Below are 19,142 nucleotides of genomic sequence, written 5' to 3' on the forward strand. Positions count from 1 at the left end.
TAAAAGTTAATTGAAGCTGGCAGCATCTGCTGTACCATCTTTATTGAGGAGGGTGAAGTGGGGAGGGCAGCTGGAGTTTTGAGTTGATTGCTAAGACTTTAAGCTTGATCAACTGTTGAATTTCATTTCTGGGAGGAGATATAAGCAAGTTTCCTCTTTGCTAACATTTAAGATATTAGAAGTTTGCAAGAGAACACTTCCTCCCTCCCCCCTGCTGCCTCTCAACCGAATGCCTTCCTTTCTTTTTTCTTTTTTATGGTGTTGACATATTTAGTGCTTATATCTTCCAAACTGGACAATTCCTGATCTCCTCCAGCTGGGAAACTTTAAAGCACCTCGGGGGTCACCCTGAGGCAGTTCTCTTTAATGAATTCTCAGATGGCTCCAGGGATTCTTCCTTATACCATCCACAACAAAACTGAAACAAGCCTTTAAGGGCTCAGATGAACCTGTGAAGTGATTGCTACCAGACTTCTGGTAAGAGTAACCTGTGGACATAAATAAGTAAATAAATGCATTCATTTTGAAACAAACAAAAAATTTGAAAGGCAAAGTTCTTACTCATACCTAATGCACTCTGAAATGTAGATGAGAATGTTTCATTCTAATACCTTAGGACTGTAATTAGTATTAAATAAAGCAAGGCACATTGACACTAGGATAGTATTGAGGATATATAAATGCAAAGTGCATTATCACTTTATTGAATTTTTTATTAATTGTGTAATAACCCTGTAAGGAAAGTAGCTTTGGGTTTATTTATCCAGCCTTCCCCATAAAACTGCAACTCCAAGTTGCTATGTAATTTCTCAGTGGTGCTTAAACTGCAGAAATGAGACTAGAACCTAGGTTCTCTGACTCACAGCTCATTCTAAATTTATATTAATCAGAGGTATGTGACAATAACTATCAGTCTATTGATCTAGTACTAGGGTTTGAACCCAGACGTGTTCTACCACTGAGCCACACCCCCAGCCATTTTTGTCTTTTTATTTGGACGCAGTCTCAAGTTGTCAAAGCTGGCCTGGAACTTGACATCCTCCTGCCTCAGCCTCCTGAGATGCTGAGATTACAGGTGTAGGGTACCATGTCTGGTTAAAATAACTATCTTTATATATGATTACTAAAGCAGTAAGGGGAGCCAGGATTGCAGATTAAATCTTTTTAAGTACATGCACACATCAAGGAGGTGCAACTTTCCTGTATTAACTGCTGAACTTCAGCGCCCCTGAGAAACACTTAACTTGGAGTAGGTGCTTCATAAACATTTTGAAATGAATGGATGAGTAAAAAAGTCACAGCTTGTAGATGATTTGCTATGCTAGCTTTAGAATGCATAGCAGGAAGCTACTCTTTATTAAAGATGATTCAGAATGATTTGAGTAGATTTAAACATCTTCCATTTATAATCTGTTTCCTGTTAGTAAATATAAGAACTTCTCTGCTGATTTATTATGCTTAGACCAGCAAACCCAGAATTGTTTGGTTTTGCATTCTCTAAATAATCCCTGGTTGGAAGAAGTTTTATCTGCATTCTTGGCAGAAGCAGTGGTAGGGTAGCCACTTTGGTATGATTTAAACTTTTAAAAAGTTTTAAAAGTGATTGTTATCTTGAGATTTCTTAAAGAATGTAATGGAGAACTGGACTAAATGGTCCTAGAATTTACTTTACATCATCAAGTTGTTCAGTTAATTTATTTAATGGTTTAGTGTTAGGACTTGGCTGGGAAGTAAACACCAAAGAGGAAAAAGGGCAGTTTGACACATAGATAAATATTTAGATATTTAAAAATGTTCTAATTATCATATAATGCAGTAAATAAGGAGAAAATTCCGTCCTGTAAAGTATAAAGGATGGAATTTCAAGGAAGCCCAGCCTGAGATGTTTTTAACATGGGTTTGAGAGCTCTGAGCTCCACTGGTTTTCCTCTATTGTTTGTATTCTTTCTTTCCTTATCTCCCCCTTCCCTCCCCTTTCCTCCCTCCCTCCCTCTCAGGAGTACTCTACCACTGAGCTGTATCCTCAGCCCCCCCCCCCCTTTATTAAAATTTTGCATCAGGGTCTCTCCAAGTTGCTGAGGCTGACCTCAAACTTGGGATCCTCCTGCCTTAGCCTCCCTAATCTCTGGAATTATAGGTGTGTGCCACAATGCCTGCCTTGCTTTTTTTTTTTTTTTTTAAGTTATTACAGTGACTTTCCTGTTTCAGATTTAAAGACAAATTTTTCTTTAAGACGATATCAAGAGCAAATATCTTAAAATGCTGCTAAGCTGTTACTTAAGTTCAACCAATTCACAAATTTATATCATATACCCTACAAATTCAAATTTTTAATCTTTCACAGCACATTAACCTAATTATTAGGAAAACTGGGCTATGACCATCAAAGATCTTACCGAGTCTACACATTTTGATGGGGCATCAATCAAGAGTGGTTTTCTTTAGGAAACAATTCCATTAAAAAATAACATGGGACTAGAAGTAATTCAGTATATTTGAGACCTTTTAAATGCAGGACTGTGACTTCAAATTGCCATTTAGTGTGCTTTGTATTGTTAGTTATAAAACTAACAACCTACCTGTGGAATGTTAAGCTGACACTCTAAATGGTCAAAATCTCCCATAATTTCACTATACCATCGTTTTTTAGTTGTGCCAAAAAGTAAACAATCAGGGAGTGATTTCGCCTCTTTAAAGAAAATCACTTACACTTAAAAAATGGAATGAGGTAAAAGTCCCTCTTTAAAAAATGTTTCTAGAGCTACTGAAAAATGTCCATTTACAAAATAGTTGATAGAATTACTCTTGGATTGTACAAAAAGGGAGACAGGAACCACTGATAAGACATGGTGTATGATTCATAGCCTTGCCTTCTTAGGCCCAGGCCTCTCCTGGTTTTTAGTTTCTGTTTTCTGCGGTCAGATACTTAGTTCCTTGCTTTGCCACTGGAGGCCTTTTCCCTTCTTCTGTTTGCACTTTTTTCTCTGAAGAGTTATCCTTTTTTGCTCCCAGTTTTAGGCTTCCTTTCCATTTTGACTGTGACAGCCTTAGCCAACAAGCTCACCATCTCCTTGGGCTCTTCCTTTAGCGCCTGTTGGACAGGCACACCTTCCTTGTGGGCATCTTTGTGGCCTGAGGGTGTTTGCAGGTGCTGTAGACCCCAGCACACCATGAAACTTTGTGCAACTCCTGTCTTTCCTCTTGAAAGCAAGATTCTATTGAACTTATTTTCTGGAAATGTGTATTCTTCTAGACAACAAAGTAAATAAATGCATTTATGTATGAGAAGACACATTCTCCTTTCTCAAGGACTTCACTGCAGAACAGAGACACAAGATAAGTGAAGACAAATACACAAATAACCTTCACTGCAGAGCACATTGGGTGAGTGGTCCAGCTTCTGCTCCCTGGGAAGTGAGCAGAGGAAAATCACAGGTAACTAGTGGATGAGACAGGGCTCTGCAAACAGGATGTCTGTGGGAGATAATGGGGCATTGGAGATAGAGGGTCATGGAAGGGCCCCCAAGGCTGAGGTGTCCTTCTGATGGTGCAGAGAGGACATTCCCCAAGGGCATCCTTTTTGCATGTCATGTTTCCTTTTTGGCTATCCCACTATGTATATGAGGCCTATGTTGGCACAGAATAAAAAAAATCAAAATTAAGTCACCTATGTATTTATTTGATAGCTTTGGAAAATGAATTGATGGTGACAGAGTTTGAAATTCGTGTCTCAATGAGGTTTTTGTGTTATTGCATATTACAACTATAGTTAACAGAGCAAGGAATAAATCTCTTGGCCATAACACAATCATATTAGGATTCACCTTCATTTTTAACTTGAATTTATTTTGTAACATGATCAAATCTTATGTGCATTAAATCCCTTGAATATGAACTAATATTAGGAAATATCATGTTATGGCAATTTTCAGTTTATCCCAAATGGTTGGGGAATAGAAAGTTGCATTTAATCTAACATTATAGTAGCTAGGAGATTACAGAAATATTTTACTCAGTTACTGAATTCCATAAACTAGAATAAAACAGTTTTTTAACACATAAAATATACTGAACGTAATGTGAATTTGAATTTCATATCATTTTCAGAAAGCTCTTTCAGGTGCTAGTGATGTTCTAGCTTATCACTAGACTCTGCTATTCTTTATTTTCTAGAAATAATTGTGGTCAGTTAGCATTTCTGGTTATTTTAATTCTGGACTGATTAGTATCTGAGTTTCTCAACTCTATGTTCAGAACTTTTGCTTTTAGTCTCCTACACATATTTACATATTACATATTTCATATGTAAATAAAATAGGAATCACACTCTTTTAAAGTCTTGGATTATTAGGCTCATGATGTTCTGATATACATTATTACCTTTAAAGTAAGTCAGTGTAATCCAAATCAGGAAGTGATAGACATCTACAGGGTTTTTGACATCTACAGAGTTTTTGAAAAATTAATTTTGGGAGAGTGGAAGCACTTAAATTCCTATTTCTACTTCATAGTTACACATACTCTGATGACTAATAAATATTCTAGGCTGTGCAATACTCATTCTAAGGTATTGATAAATGAGGATCATTATAATTTAGTGAGTCCATTCTCATATCTGTGTCAGTCTGCTGAAGAACATTTTGTGTTAATATTAAAGGTCAAATGTTTCACTGACATCCACTAATTCCTAGTATAGTATACTGTTCAATTTTATATACTTAGATATCCCTCTAGCCCAGAATTTTAAAATATTATATTGTAGTATTATTAAAATTCACTTTTATCTTGGCAATTAAGAATTCAGGTATTGGCCAGATGCATGGCACACACCAATAATCCCAGTGACTCAGGAGGCTGGGACAGGAGGATTGCAAATTCTAGGCCAGCCTCAGCAAATTAGCAAAGCCCTCAGCATCTTAGTGAGACCCTGTCTCAAAATAAAAAATAAAAAGTGCTGGGCATGTGATTCATTGGTGAAGCACCCTTGAGTCCAATCCCCAGTACCCCCTGCCAAAAAAAAAAAAAAAAAAAAGAAGAAAAAAAAAGGTGGCATTTTATCCCTGCTTATGCCCTCATTCATGTATTCACAGACCATCTATTGATCTATATAACATTTTCTGCTGTACTATTGCTGTAGCTAGCAATAGCACACACAGGTACCTTTAAAAGGCCCAATTTGATTTGTTTTTATGAGAAACTTGAAACTGACTTGGTTGTTATCACATTTCATCTTATGGCACGGATTCATTCATCCTTCCATTCTCTTCCTTCTTTCGTTTTGTACTGGGGATTGAACACTTGGGTGTTCTTCCACTGAGCTATAACCTAGCCATCTTTTTTGAGCAATTATTTTTCAAGTGAAGAGGACACTAAGAAGATGTGACCCATCCTTTAGTACTTATATGTTCCATAATTAACAGTAGCAGAGATTGCTGTAGATAACTGACTTGGGACTTCCCCTTAAAGAAAGAGATTTTAAGCAATTTTCAAACTTTAAAATTTTTAGATTTCCCAAAAAGGATTTATTCAATTTATACAATAAATTTATACAATTTATTCTTATCTGGACTCTGATTAAACTATTTCTGAGATAATACTACATTGATCAGTATTCAACCTAAGGGTGTTTATTTATCATTTCTGAGACCCCTTGTATTGGTGCTGTTATCTAGCATGTAAAATAATTTTACACCATACCTTATTTTTTGTAATTCCTAAGTAGGCTATTTTGTTTTTTCATATGAATTAAAACACAGGTGTGGGCAGTAGTAATGCTTTCCCATTTTGGTTGTGTCTGAGAAATTCTAATGAAATCTTTAAGTGACTTCTAAAAATATAAAAAGTCTCCATCTTTCAGACCAATTAATCTTATGAATTCAAGAGACTTAAGTTCATGATGAGAAGATAAGCAACTTTGTTTAAGACTGAGCCAAAAATAGTCTACATTACAAAAACAGACTTATGTTCTTTTGTTTACAGTTGTTGGCCATTTATTCAAAGGCATTTAGATTATTTAATTATTTTGCATAATGTACTGGGAATTAAACTCAGGGACACTCAACCAGCCATATCCCCAGCCCTAGTTTGTGGTTTTTTTTTTTTTTTTGAAAGTTCAGCAAAGTTTATTAGAAGAGAAAGTAGAAGGGGAAAGTACCCTCAAGAAAGAGAGTGTGTTTTCTTGGAAGGAAGGCAATAACTTACTTGTGTCCCAGTTTTTAATGGGCAAGGAGGGAGATTGTGAGAAGGTCCTGCCCCTTACATCAACTATGGGCTCTGGATTCACAGATACATTAGCTAAGAACCCAAGGGCAGCTCTTGGCCATCCTGGCCTGACTGCCAGGTCCTAATTGGAACTGGTTTTATAGATTTTATGGTGGTGGGCCCTGGTCTCAGTTATCCTGCTTCCCCATGCCTGGGGATCTCTGATCTAGGTTGTCTGTGTAGTGTCTTGTTTAAGACATCTTAGCAATCAGGCCCTTCTGAGCAAATACATCCTTGTCCTCTCCTGAATTTATCTATCTTCCTTCTATTCTAAGAGAAGTACTTTTAGGGCTGAGACCAGACAAGGGTCCTAAAGTAGTTGTCCTGTCAGCTACTTCACTGAGTGCCAATGAGGCAGGGCTGTTGATTAACTCATGTGCTCTGTATTCTTAAAGGGCTGACCCACTGCTTATGTCTCGCTGCCACCTAACAGTACCAAGAAAAACATTTATAAATATACTTTGGTATCTGGTTTGGTAGTGAAGCCATTAAGAGGAGTCAAGATGTTAATTTTTACTGATCACTTTGGGCAGGTCTATTACAGAGATTTTCCTTAGAACCAGGAAAGGGTGATTAAAAAGCATCCCTGAAGTTCTGTTAATACCATAATGCAACAGGATGGCAGGTTATTAATAGAAACTTGGCCAGAGCTTGTTGATTTACTGGCTTTCCTGTAGGAAAATGCTTTATTATTGTAATAGTGTCTTCACATACATAATTCTTCACATATATGATTCTGATACATATGCAAAGTTCAAGAGAAAAAAGGAAACAGGAGTACCAAGTGACTAATAGATGCTGTATCCCCTTTAAACTTGTAATTGAAATCTTCAGGTTATTCATATTTTACAGAGGAAAGACACTACCCAGAAATTATGTAACTTGCCAGAAGATAGAGGTTAGAACTGACCTAAGTCTGGACTCCAGAGTTTGGCTTCCTAAGTTCTATTCACCCTACTTTTGGCAGTATGACCTTGGGCATTTGAGAAACCAAAGATGGCAGGACTTACTTCATTAAGATCATCTTCTAACAAGTTAACACAAATCCAACACTGTTACACGCCAAACTGTACATAGTGTGCTTTCTAATAATACATTAATTCTACAGATAAACTGGTAACAGTCTTAAATTTCTCTGTGGTTACATGGCAAATGCAGCTGGAAAGAATCCAGTCCTTTCACTCTATCCAACCTAGTCTTCATGTTTCATAACACTGCATTTCCATCTCTGCGAGCAAGAGAGCCATCTTCACAAATCAAGCAGTTTCTTGCCTAAAATAATCATATTTTGGAGACTGGAGGCCCCTCAGAGGTTCATTATACAGTCAGCCTTGGGGTCATCCAAGATGGCCTGGATGCCTGCCAGCAGCCTGGCTGGTAGATTCCTCCTCCACCTTTGTTTGGAACAGAGAAAGGAGGCAGAACTACAACCATGAAGTTTCCAAGGCTGTTCGTCCAGTTTTCAATTTAGTCTGAAGCCTTGAAATAAAAGGCCAGCCATTTGCTGTGTGCGTACCCGATTTTGGTTTGTGTCAGAAAAGTATGTTTGGTGGTGGGGTGGGGTGTTGGGGTGTGGCAAGTACCACTGCCAGGTGCTGAGGTACAACACCCAGGCATCACCAAGTTTGTCTTGCGCCTCCTGGTCCACCCCGTGGCGTCAAGTGCATTTTCGGATTCATCTCCAAGGAGACCCGAAGCGTGTTCAAGGTGTTCCTGGAGTCTGTGACCTGCATGCCATCACCCACAAGAAACATATCAAGCCCAAGGCGTCCATGGACGTGGTGTACACGCTCAAGCGCCCGGGCCTAATACTCCATGGATTTGGCTGCTAAGAGTACATTGTGAGTTTTTAGTTGCAAGCTCACCAGTGTTTTGTCTTTCATTCTTGCAAAAGCCAGAGGATACTGGTAATAAATAAGTGTTCTAGACTCTCTGAAAAGAGCCTTTGGGTTTAATCAACATAGTATCAGGACCCTTGGAACTGGTGTATTTGGTAACAGCCTTGGTGCCCTCGGACACTGCGTTCTTGGCCAGCTCCCTGGGCAGCAGCAGGCGCATGGCCATCTGGATCTCCTCAGATGTGATGGTCCAGTGCTTGTAGTGCGCCAGGCACAACGCCTCTCCAGCAATGCGCTGAAGATGTCGTTGAGGAAGGAGTTCATGATGCCCATGACCTCGGATGAGGTGCCGGTGGTACCTGCTTGAGCACCTTATACACGTAGACCTAGTAGCTCTCATTGTGGCTGTGCTTGCGCTTCTTGCCGTCATTCTTCTGTGACTTGGTCACGCCTTCTTGGAGCCCTTTTTGGTGGCCTGAGTGGACTTGGCTAGCTCAGGCATGGTGAAAATGAAGTGGCGAAAGCCCTCTTTTGTATTTTATTTAGAGACAGTGTCTCACTGAGTTGCTTAGTGCCTCTCTTTTGCTGAAGCTGGCTTTGAACTCACGATCCTCCTGTCTCAGCCTCCAGAGCTGCTGTGTTTACAGGGGTGGACCACTTCACCTGACCCTTCATTTACTCTTAAGTGTCTGTGAGGCAGGTGAGTGAAGTTTAAATCTCTTTGAAATCAAAAAACAACTCTACAATTTACTTCTCATTTTAGGTGCAAGTAATGTTGCTGCTCCCAAATTTGTCTTGTATAAGATCATCTATAGACTCTAAGTGGTATTAGAGAGTTGACTAGTTATTTGGAAATCTTTCAGAGTAGTTGATACAGACAAAAGGCAGTTCTGTACACATCTTAGCAGAGTATAGCCTAATGGGCCAGCAGTGTGGGGAGTGGCCTGTATGTTCTTGTACTTCAATATTCTCAGATTTCTCAATTGCATCCTCTTACTTCCAGGTCAACCATATTGCTTGTGCATGTGCCGTACATTATAGATGATTCATGTTTATTTTTGCAGGAATATTTTTCAAATTAGTTTAGGGAGCAGATGTTTTTGCATTTGTGCTTGCCTTCCTTTTCCTGATGCCTTTCCACAAATACAGCAGGAAAATGCATTGCTGCTGTCCTTGGTGAATTTTGCATATCTCTTTGATTTGGGCTGCTGCACTGTAATGCATGATAATGTGACAACTGCAGTCAAGCAAGACCTTCCTTCCTTTCCTGGTACTTGCTATCAATATCGCAGCTGTGCTGCAGGGATTTGAGCAACTCCTTCAGCACTTGGTAATTCCTTGTAGGACCTTCAAGCAAAAAGCAAATCTAGCTAGACCTCTCCCTCTGTTAGTCCTGTGTTTCAGGACTGAGTTCATAAAAGTTATGTTTTAGAGTGAACTTAAAAATACAAACTTAGTTATATGCATAGCATATTTATAGTATACTTTCCATATACATTATTTTCTGCTCTACAATCCAAATGAAATACTTGCATTATTGTAAATTGTGTGTACAAAGTTGTTTGTTCTTAACTTGTCTTTCTTTCTAAAATGTGATGCCAAATGGAGTGTTGTGGATGTTTGATAAAACTCTACAGACAATTGTGTGCTGAGTGCAGGTATGATATGGTAGAGGAGGAAGAACACTGGGCATTGCCATAGTTACCTGTTGCTGTGCAACACAGTACCTAACTTAACACCTTAAGACAATACACATTTATTCTCTCATGGTTTCTGAGGGTTCAGAAGCAGCTTAACTGGGTGGCTCTGGATCAGGGTCTCTCAAGAAGCTGCTGTTAAGACATTAGGTGGGATTGCTGTCATCTGGGAATGGAGGATCTGCTTTCAAAATGCCTCATTCACTCTAGTATTGACAAGAACCCTTAATTTGTTATTGACTCAAGGAACCTTTAATTCTTCACCACTTGAGCTTCTCCATAGGGCTGTTCCTGTGATAGCTTTCTTCTTCCAGAGAGAAAGAGAAAAAGAGAAACAGGAGGAGAGAGAGTGACCAAGATGGAGGTTGCAGTCTTCTATAAATGAATTATGAAAATGACGTAGCATCGTTGTATGACATGCTGTTGGAGCAATCCTGTAACTCAAAATGTGGAAATCCGATGAGATGATGGTTGTAAAAGCATTTTGTAAATATGAAGTAGCATCCTCATGTGTAGGTTGATTAAGGAACTGTTTTTCTCTTTAGGAAGAATAAAAAGAAAGTAATGAAGAAAAAACCAGAGAGATAAGGGAAAGAGAGAAATGGAGAGAAGGAAGAAGAAACAGGGCTTAGAAAGAAGCGTCTCTTCCATGGACTGAGAGTTGTGGGGGGGATCTCTTCCTGCTTTTGTTCCTCCTTTTTATCAATAGTGCATTTCAGCTCCTCATAAAACAGGTGTTCATATCTTCAAATTTCATTAATCCCCCCCTTTTTCTGGATTAAACAAAGAAAAACTATTAATTTTGAGCTCCTTTTCTCAGCTGGGGCTGATTTGATTAAAATCAAATGAATTTAAATCAGTAGTCAAAAGACTAGATTTAACTCATTAGCACCAATACTCCCTCATTGCCCTCCTCAAAAATGGAACTGAATGCTAATCTCCCCTGTAAATGCTTCTCCTGTGCATTATGAAAGGACAGCTAAGATAGCCATTAGTATTTCTGTAAGCCCCTGACCTTGACTCAGTATAGAGTCTAGAAAGTGACTGCATTTATTATCATTTTTAATGCTAATGTTCTGAATTTTGTGAATGACTTTCAATTTCATTTTGTGGCATCTAATTGTGGAGTTGTTTTCTTGCTTTTAGAATTAATGTAAAAAATCTCTGTTCCCTCAGTATGATAGTGATTGGAGATCATTTACAGGTGGAATCATAGTGTTTCAAATTCATATGTTGGAAATCAAATGTATTATCTCCTACTATGGTACAGATCGGGAATGTGCCCCGAAAGCCCATGTTTTAAGACTTGAATACCACCCTGTGGTGTTATTAGGAAGTGATGGTACCTTTAGGAGGTGGAGTTAGGTGGAAGAAAGTGAGGTCACTTGAATGGGATATTGGGATCCCTTCTGCTTTTTTTCTTTGCTTACTAGCCACCCTGAGGTTTGTTCTACTACACTTCCTTCCATGATGTTCTGCCTTGTCACAGGCTTGAAAACGTCTACGTCAACTGACCATGGACTGAAACTATGAACTAAAGCAAATCTTCCCACCTTATAGTGTTTATCTCAGGTATTTTGTCACAGCAATGGAAAGCTGACTTAACATATTCTGTCAATTTATACCATAATCCACCTGCCATATTGATAGTTATGAAGAAATCAGTTTGATGTTATCCAAAAATGGATATTTCAGCTTTTCTCTCTCTCATGACATGACTTCAATAGATAATTTCACATATTCCTTGAAAATTCTCATAGATTTCTTGCTTCATTACTTGCTCAGTCTCTGACCTTCACTCTATCTCATTTCTGAGGCATGCATCAGGGAAGAAATGAAGATCTGGCCATCCATTACTGTCCTCTCTGGCCACAAGCACTTTTTTTTTTTTTTTTTTTTTCATTTTAATTTAACTGTTGAAATGATCCCTAAGTCAAAATACTTGGTTCAAAAGAACTCTAAGCTATCTAAGTTGCCATCCATTAAAAATGGCTTCTTCTCACCAAACACCCAGTTAGCCAGTCAGGATCCTCACTCACCTCGCATTCTTTCCTTCTCTCTCAACTCTCAAGCTGTGCAAACAGATCCTCATGTTACTGACTCAACAATCCCTTGAAAAATGCCCCCTCTACTATAGTTCTCTACTACCAATCTACCTCACATGTTTGCCATTTTAATTTTCTTGATATTGGACTCCTGAGTTCTCTCTTTCCATAGCTGCCAGTTGCCTAAAGAACACTCATGTAATTTTGTTACTCCTTTAACTTAAAATATTGTGATACCATTTTATTATCTACAGCAGCACTGCCCACTAGGACCATCTCTGATGATGAAGATATTCTATATTATGCTGCCTAGTAGAGTAGCTGCTAACCACCTGTGGCTGTTGAGCACTTGAAATATAAATAAAGAACTGAATTTTTACTTTTCATTTAAAATTAAATTTACTTTGGTTACCTGTGTCCAGTGGCCATCATATTAGACAATGCATGTGTATAGGATAAAGTACAACCTTCCTATTTTTTATGCTACCCACATCCCTTTTCTTCCCCTCATTCCTTACTAACCATATATTTATTGTAAGTGCTAATGTAATAGCTTGCAACCTTTTTACCTCAATTCACACTAAAAAGTACATTTTGTGTCATGACTAAGACAAGGTTATGCATTCATACATAAGTAACATATGTTTGTTGAGCACCAACCAGATAAAAAGCATTCAAAATGTATCTATGAATAAGGCACAAGATTCCCCATGCTATTGGGGATAACATCCTATTATAAAGACAATGTACAAAGAAAATAAATCTTGTAGTGTATTAGATGGTGGTAGACAAAGGAAGAGGCAGAGCTGGAGAAGGAGGAATCGACTGCTGTTGAGCAGGAGAGGCAGGTTGTAATGTTCAGGAGGGTGGTTATTGTCAGTCTCATTGCAAAGAGACAAAGATTTGAAGGATGTAGAGTTAGCAGGCAGAGAGATATGTAGGGGGATGTATTCATTCCATGCAGAGGCCAAAGATCCTTGTCAGGAATGTATCTGACCCATGCAGAAAATAGCAAGGAGGAAAGTGTGGGTAGATAAAGGTGGCAGGGTGAAGGGTGGAGACATGGAGAAGCTGGGTGCTGGTGAGAGTAGAGGAAGGGTAATGGAGGAGCCAGATATGTGGGCTTTGCAGAAAACTGTAAAAAGCTTGACTTTTATTTTGAATGAAAAGGGAAACCAGTGCGGGGTTTTAAGTAGAATAGTGCTGACTTGAGTTTAAAATAAAAAGCAAACAAATGACAAAAAAACCATTCTATAACACAACAATGTTGACAGTAGAGGGAAGCAAATGTGAAATCAGGGAGACCTAGTAGGAGACTGTTTCCATCAAGGCAATTGATGATGGTGTCTTGGATCAGTGTGGTACCTGCAGAAATAGCATATTTGTGTAATGGTTGAACACTCATGTACCCACCATTAGATCCTCTCTGGAAATTTCTGTGTCAGTCTTCTCTATTGTAATCCTCTCTTTTCCCCCAGATGTAATTGTTGTCCTTGTTAACTGTCATTCTTGCTTTTCTTCATAGTCCTTTGCCCATTAATGCATCTCTAAACAATATAATTGTCTTGGTTTTGAACATGATATAAATGAAACAATATTACATGCATTCTTTTTTTGACTCAACATTGAGTTTGTAATATTTATTGATAGTTTTGCATATATCTACAATTTCTTCATACTCTCTAATATATACTATTAAATTTGAATCAATACCTGCATTTTTTCTATTCATGCCTGTTGAAAGACAGTATACAATTCTCCACATTTATGAATAGTGCTGCTCTGAGCTTTCTCATACATGTATTCTGGTGCATGCAAGCACACATATTTCTGAATGCATCCAGAAGTCAAATTTTGAATCACAGGATATGCATATACTCAATCTCATTAGATAATGTAACATTGATTTTCAAGATGGTTTTACAAGTTTCCATGTATGAGATTCCCTGTTGTTCTGCATCCTTGGCAGTAGTTGGTATTGTCAAACTTTTAGGCTTTTCAGTCTGACCAGTGTGTAATATTACTCACTGGGGTTTTACTTTGCATTTCTCACTGGTAATGGAATTGAGTACCTTTTCATTTGTTAACAGACCATTAGATTTCCTATTGTGAAGTGCCTGTTGACCTCTGTTGTACATTTTTCTATCTAGTGGTCACCATTTTCTGATTTGTAGTAGTTCTTAGGAATGCCTTGTCAGTTGTGTGTATTGAGTCTATATTCTCATCATATGTAGCTTATGATTTCACTCTTATCTTTGGGTAGACTATTTTAAATTTTAGTGCAGTATCTTTTCCTTTATGGAAAACACTTGTCTTGTTTAAGGTGTTGTACCCATCAGCACTACAGAGATCCTGTAGTCTCTTCTACAACTTGTATACTGTTAACTTTCACATTTAGGTCTTCAATCTGCATGGAATTGATTTTTGTGTATGGTGTGAGATAGGGATTGAATCTACCCACCCCCAGTAGGGAGTATTGATTCTTTGCTTTTCTGTTTCTTTATAAATGTTTATGATTGTAAACCACTGAATTGATTATTTTTGCCCAGTTTATAAAACTGTTTTCCTTCTGCTAAACTATCCTAAATGTCCAGTGGAGTCAGTTGTAAGTAACAGAATCTGAACTTGAACTAGGTAAAAACAAACTATGAAGAAGATAAGAGTGCTTATATGGCTCATGGGATCTTAAAACAGGAATAACAGTCTGAAGAATAGACTGGAATTCTAATGCTTTCTGTGCATTGATTTGTGTATGTTTCTCTACAGAGCAGATTAATATGAATTAAAGTTACTGACAGCTCCTGGGCTTTATATTTCATATATACACCCACCATAGGTAGTCTTATTTCCATTTATGTTCCAAGTTTTCAGTGAGACCTTTAAGGACAAGTGCCAGTCAACTGTGGCAGTTTATACTGTAATATGTGCCTGATGATGAAAATCAGGAACTGCTTTTGGGCCAAATTTTAGACATATGATTTGTCAGTAGTAGCATCAAGTGTCCATTCCTCTGTGTCTTTTGCCATATCACCTCTGTTTAGGGTGCCCCTAGAGTGTCACCGTTGTCAGCCTTTAGACAGCCAATTGACTTCAGAGGGACCTCTAATAGACTTGCTGCTTCTAGAATGAAATGGCTCAACTTTGTATCTGTTTCAGCTGTGAACTATGATGCAAATATAGCTAGAATTATTTTTATGAGAAGTAATGTGATATTGATGAAGTCCAGTAAACATGAAGTCAGTAATAAAAGCACATCATAATGTGAGACATCTCATCTGCACTGGATTAGGATTCCTGTATTCTAAAGTTGTGTTGCACATTGCATCATTTCTTAAGTAAATAATTGATCACTAAATAAATTCTGTTCTTCAAAGTGGATTTGAAGCAAGAGGATTGACTCAGACTATTTTTCCTGTTTTTTAAAATTGAATTTTGCATTTGAAAACAATTATAGCTCATTTGATAAGAAATGTCATCAGTGTAGGTGTTTGTTGTGACTTTTCTCCATCATAACTTTTCCTTGGTTGATTCTAAGTCACTTATTTTTAGGCTGACTTCAAGAATGTCATCTTAAATGAACCAAAAGATACTTGACTATTTTTTTCCATCATAGCCATGGCTACCCATAACCTGTTTTTACTTTGTTAATTTAATTGTCCTAAGTGAATTTTGAATGCACCATAACAGATGTGATCAAGCACAGAATGTTTTTGATACATCCTGTTATTAAGGGGAAAAAAAACCACTTCTGCCTTATTTTGACATAATGAAACATTGTCACATTTTCTTGACAGTAACTGAACTATATTCATTTACTTTTCAAAGTTAGTAAAAATCATCTTTTAAATTAAAATGCATTTTTAAATAAGATGAAAAAAGAGTAAATTAGAAACAGTGTATAGCCGGGATACCAAAATGCTTCCTTTGTGGAAGAGGAACTTGGAACCAAGATTATCAACCATTTGGTGGGGATATGACTGAGGTTGGGGCAGCTTGTGCTAAGTTGCACAGGAAAGTCAGGTCTTAAAGGACCAAATCAGCAGAAATACTTGGAGGGAAAGATACTGCTCTCCTTCTGAGACCTGCTGGGTACTGCTGTCCTCCATGCTTCTCTCTAGGCCTAACATAGCTTCCCTTTCTTCCCATCCCCTTCCTTTATAACACTACACTGCATCTTCTCTTTTCTGCTGTTTCTTCCTGCCTTCTTCAAATTTAGGTATTGTACATACCTTTCATACCTTTCAACTAGGACTGAGAGATTTCTAGATGAATCTAAGGCTCTATTCATTTTTTTTTTTCTTTATCAAACATACAGGGGTGTGTATCCCCCTGTTCTAGACATTAGAAGACTAGAGAGAGGCACCAATTACACAAATTATACATGTAAAGTGGGAGAAAATGAGAAGGTGAAGCTTTTTAGGATGAAAGGGGTGCATGTCGTCACCATCTTTAATAAGTAAGGAGGTACTGTGTACTTAGGTGATCAGTACTCATTTCTAATTATAGAGAAACAGTATCAATCAAAGCAGCTTTAACCGTGCTATATTTCTGTTGCTCTGATAATCCAGCTAGAAGGTGAGGGTTGTAGTATTGGAACAATTTTGATGATTAATCAACAAGTGTTGAACTTCTCATGGTCACTGTGGTAGAGAGTCCACTAGCTACAGAAATGTACAAATTCTGGGATATTTAAGATGGCTTTCTCACCATGCTTTGGATCTCCTCTGCAGCTACTTTAGTATCACAACTGAAATAAACTTTTTGTTCCTTGAATGTATTTAAATATATTTAGACACTGAGGATCACTTTCTGCTTGTTAATGAAAATACATCCATTTTTGAGGGGCAGAGAATTCAGGCATAGGACTCCAGATGTTTCCTATTTGGGTTGTCTGGGGTAAATCTCAAATGTGAATAGTGCCTAACTCCTGCAGAAGTAGGAATGACCACAGTATCAAACAAACTTCAATAATGGTTTTAGGTTACTTTGTAACATTTTCAATGTTGCCTATTTAACAAAACTAAATTCATACTTAAAAGAGAGACTAGTGCAATTGACTCTTAGTCCTTAATTTATAAATGATGTTATGGTCTTTTGTCAGAGAGTGCTAATATCTCTTTTCCCCTTTTTCTGTTTCCTGGGTCTGTGTCTGAGGTACCACTTGTGGTGAATGGCAGTTTGAAGTACACACACACGCACACACACACACACACACACACACACACAGTGCAAATTAAGAGGCTTCTCAGACTTTGTCTGCCTGGGATTTGTTATCCATTTTTAGCAATTCCAAATGACTGTTGTACAGTTTAAAGTGCACATGGTATTCAGGAAAAAGAAATCTAACAGCTTTTGTTTCCTTATGGGTAGCCATAAAACCTGTCCTTTATATGTTTATTTTATTTATACATTTTAGGAGAGTTTTGTGTTCCTTATATTTTTGTTTCTGTTTGTATTTTTCCTTTATTGAGTTTAACCTTAATTAGTTTGAAGTTTTTTTTTAACTTACCAAACTTGAAGGACTTACAGTTTTACTCACATCCAACATAGCTGCCTCTTTGTTATCCTCTGTGACTGTATATGGCTTTAATGTGGTTTTATTTTATACTCTTTGTTTCTTAAGCTAATTAATAATAGTTCTATAGCATGGCTCTGGGAGGATTGTTCCTGGTAGCCAAAACCCAGCTGATGAAGGTATTTAACATGGAGGAAGAAGAGTTGGAGGAAGCAGAGGCAAGGCACGTTAGATTAGTTCCTTTAACTGCAAGTGTGACTATAAACTGTAGGTCATCAGAAGGATATTCAGGATTCTTATTGAGGTTTGGACAGAACCCTGACTATGTGAATTAACTGAAAAGGTTCTTGGTTCTCTTTCATCTGTAACTAATAGTGTGCATTATAAGTCAGTGGCCCCAGCCAGATTAAAACTCGTGTGATTCTTTTTGCACAAATCTAAGTTATAATACTGCAGCCCTGAAACTCTTACATCTGTGGTAGCCATGCCAGATCTGAATGTAGCAGGATTTCTTTTTCATTGATTAGCCTTTTTTTCCCTGTTATTCATCATCATCTCCTCATTTCTGTCTCTTTTAAATGCATACTCCCTCTTACCAAATTCCTTTCCTTGTGCATTTCTGTGTCTGCACACCAAGCCCTGATTTTTGGTGGGCTGTGGGAGGCCTCATCGTTTCTATTGAACAGCTTCATAAGGAGCCCAGCTGTTCGCTGTCAAGGGTTTTCTCTTTTATTAGTCTCCGAAGGCAGCACTGGCAGGGTGCAGCATGTTGGTACAAGATCCCAGCTGTTGCAATAGTGCTCTTGGAGTCCCTGATCATTTGAAACTTGAAGAAAAATTTGACCTTAGCATAGCAGTTATTTCTGTTGGTTTGTTTGTTTTCGAGGGGCTTTGCAGTACAAGATGAAGAGTTGTGTATGGTAACCCTAAAATACAGATGTAGTATAGGGGAAAACGGAAGTTGTTTTTTGCTTTTGAAACTTTTTGGTGGTGGACATTTTTGTTAGGGAGAGTTTAAGGTATTGCATAAAATGTTAACTAATGTGGATGTCGATAAATTTTTCTGGGCAGACCTTTCTTTGGTAAACAGCCTAAGCAATCTTAGCAGAATTTATTCACACTTTAAAAACCGTGAGATAAGAAAGCCATTTCTCAGAGGCACATTGGAAAGCTTTGCAGAATTGAAAGGGTTTGATGTTGTTTAATTAAAAGAAGAAGATGCAATAAAACCAGATTTTGCTTAAAAGGACCTTTGCTAACTTTATGCATCTTGACTTTCAAGTTCTATGGGTGATTTCTCCATGCCGACTTGAAAACAGTTTGATAAGCTGACCAGGTCATTGAATAATAGAATCAGATATCATAAGCAATGAAAATATCTTTTACTTCATTGTGAAAGACTGACAGACAAGAACACACATAATAACATGCATTTATATTTAAGAAATTATAACTTATTTAAAACAGGGAGGCTTGGGAGAAATGCTTGGTTGGGACTAAGTCATTACCCAGTTAAAAATAACCTTTCCAGGTCATGTCGTTTTGTTTGCCGCAGTGAAATAAGTTTATTTCAGCAGAATGAAGCCATTATTAGCTTGGCAGAGTCCACTTGTCAGAATTTTATGGAGCAGAACACCGTTTGGCTGGGAAATTCAATAAATACTGTAATGTGAGAGGAGTTAAACTCCAAGGGCTGAAGGGGCAAAGAGTGGGGGATTTGTTGCTAATTCATTGTTTTACGGCTCCGGTAAGAAAGCATTAGGATATATGATGAATTATCATTAGA

At 37.8% G+C, this 19,142-nt stretch overlaps 1 protein-coding gene and 1 pseudogene across 47 annotated transcripts in view; one reads left to right on the top strand and one right to left on the bottom strand.

Annotated features, from left to right (window-relative positions):
* Positions 1 to 19,142, top strand: part of Ptprd (protein tyrosine phosphatase receptor type D) — a 629,514-nt gene that overhangs the window by 181,463 nt on the left and 428,909 nt on the right. The window lies entirely within an intron of this gene.
* LOC124964127 (histone H2B type 1-L-like) lies at positions 8,185 to 8,601 on the bottom strand (annotated as a pseudogene).

Source organism: Sciurus carolinensis, chromosome 14, assembly GCF_902686445.1.
Source record: "Sciurus carolinensis chromosome 14, mSciCar1.2, whole genome shotgun sequence".
Lineage (NCBI taxonomy): Eukaryota > Metazoa > Chordata > Mammalia > Rodentia > Sciuridae > Sciurus > Sciurus carolinensis.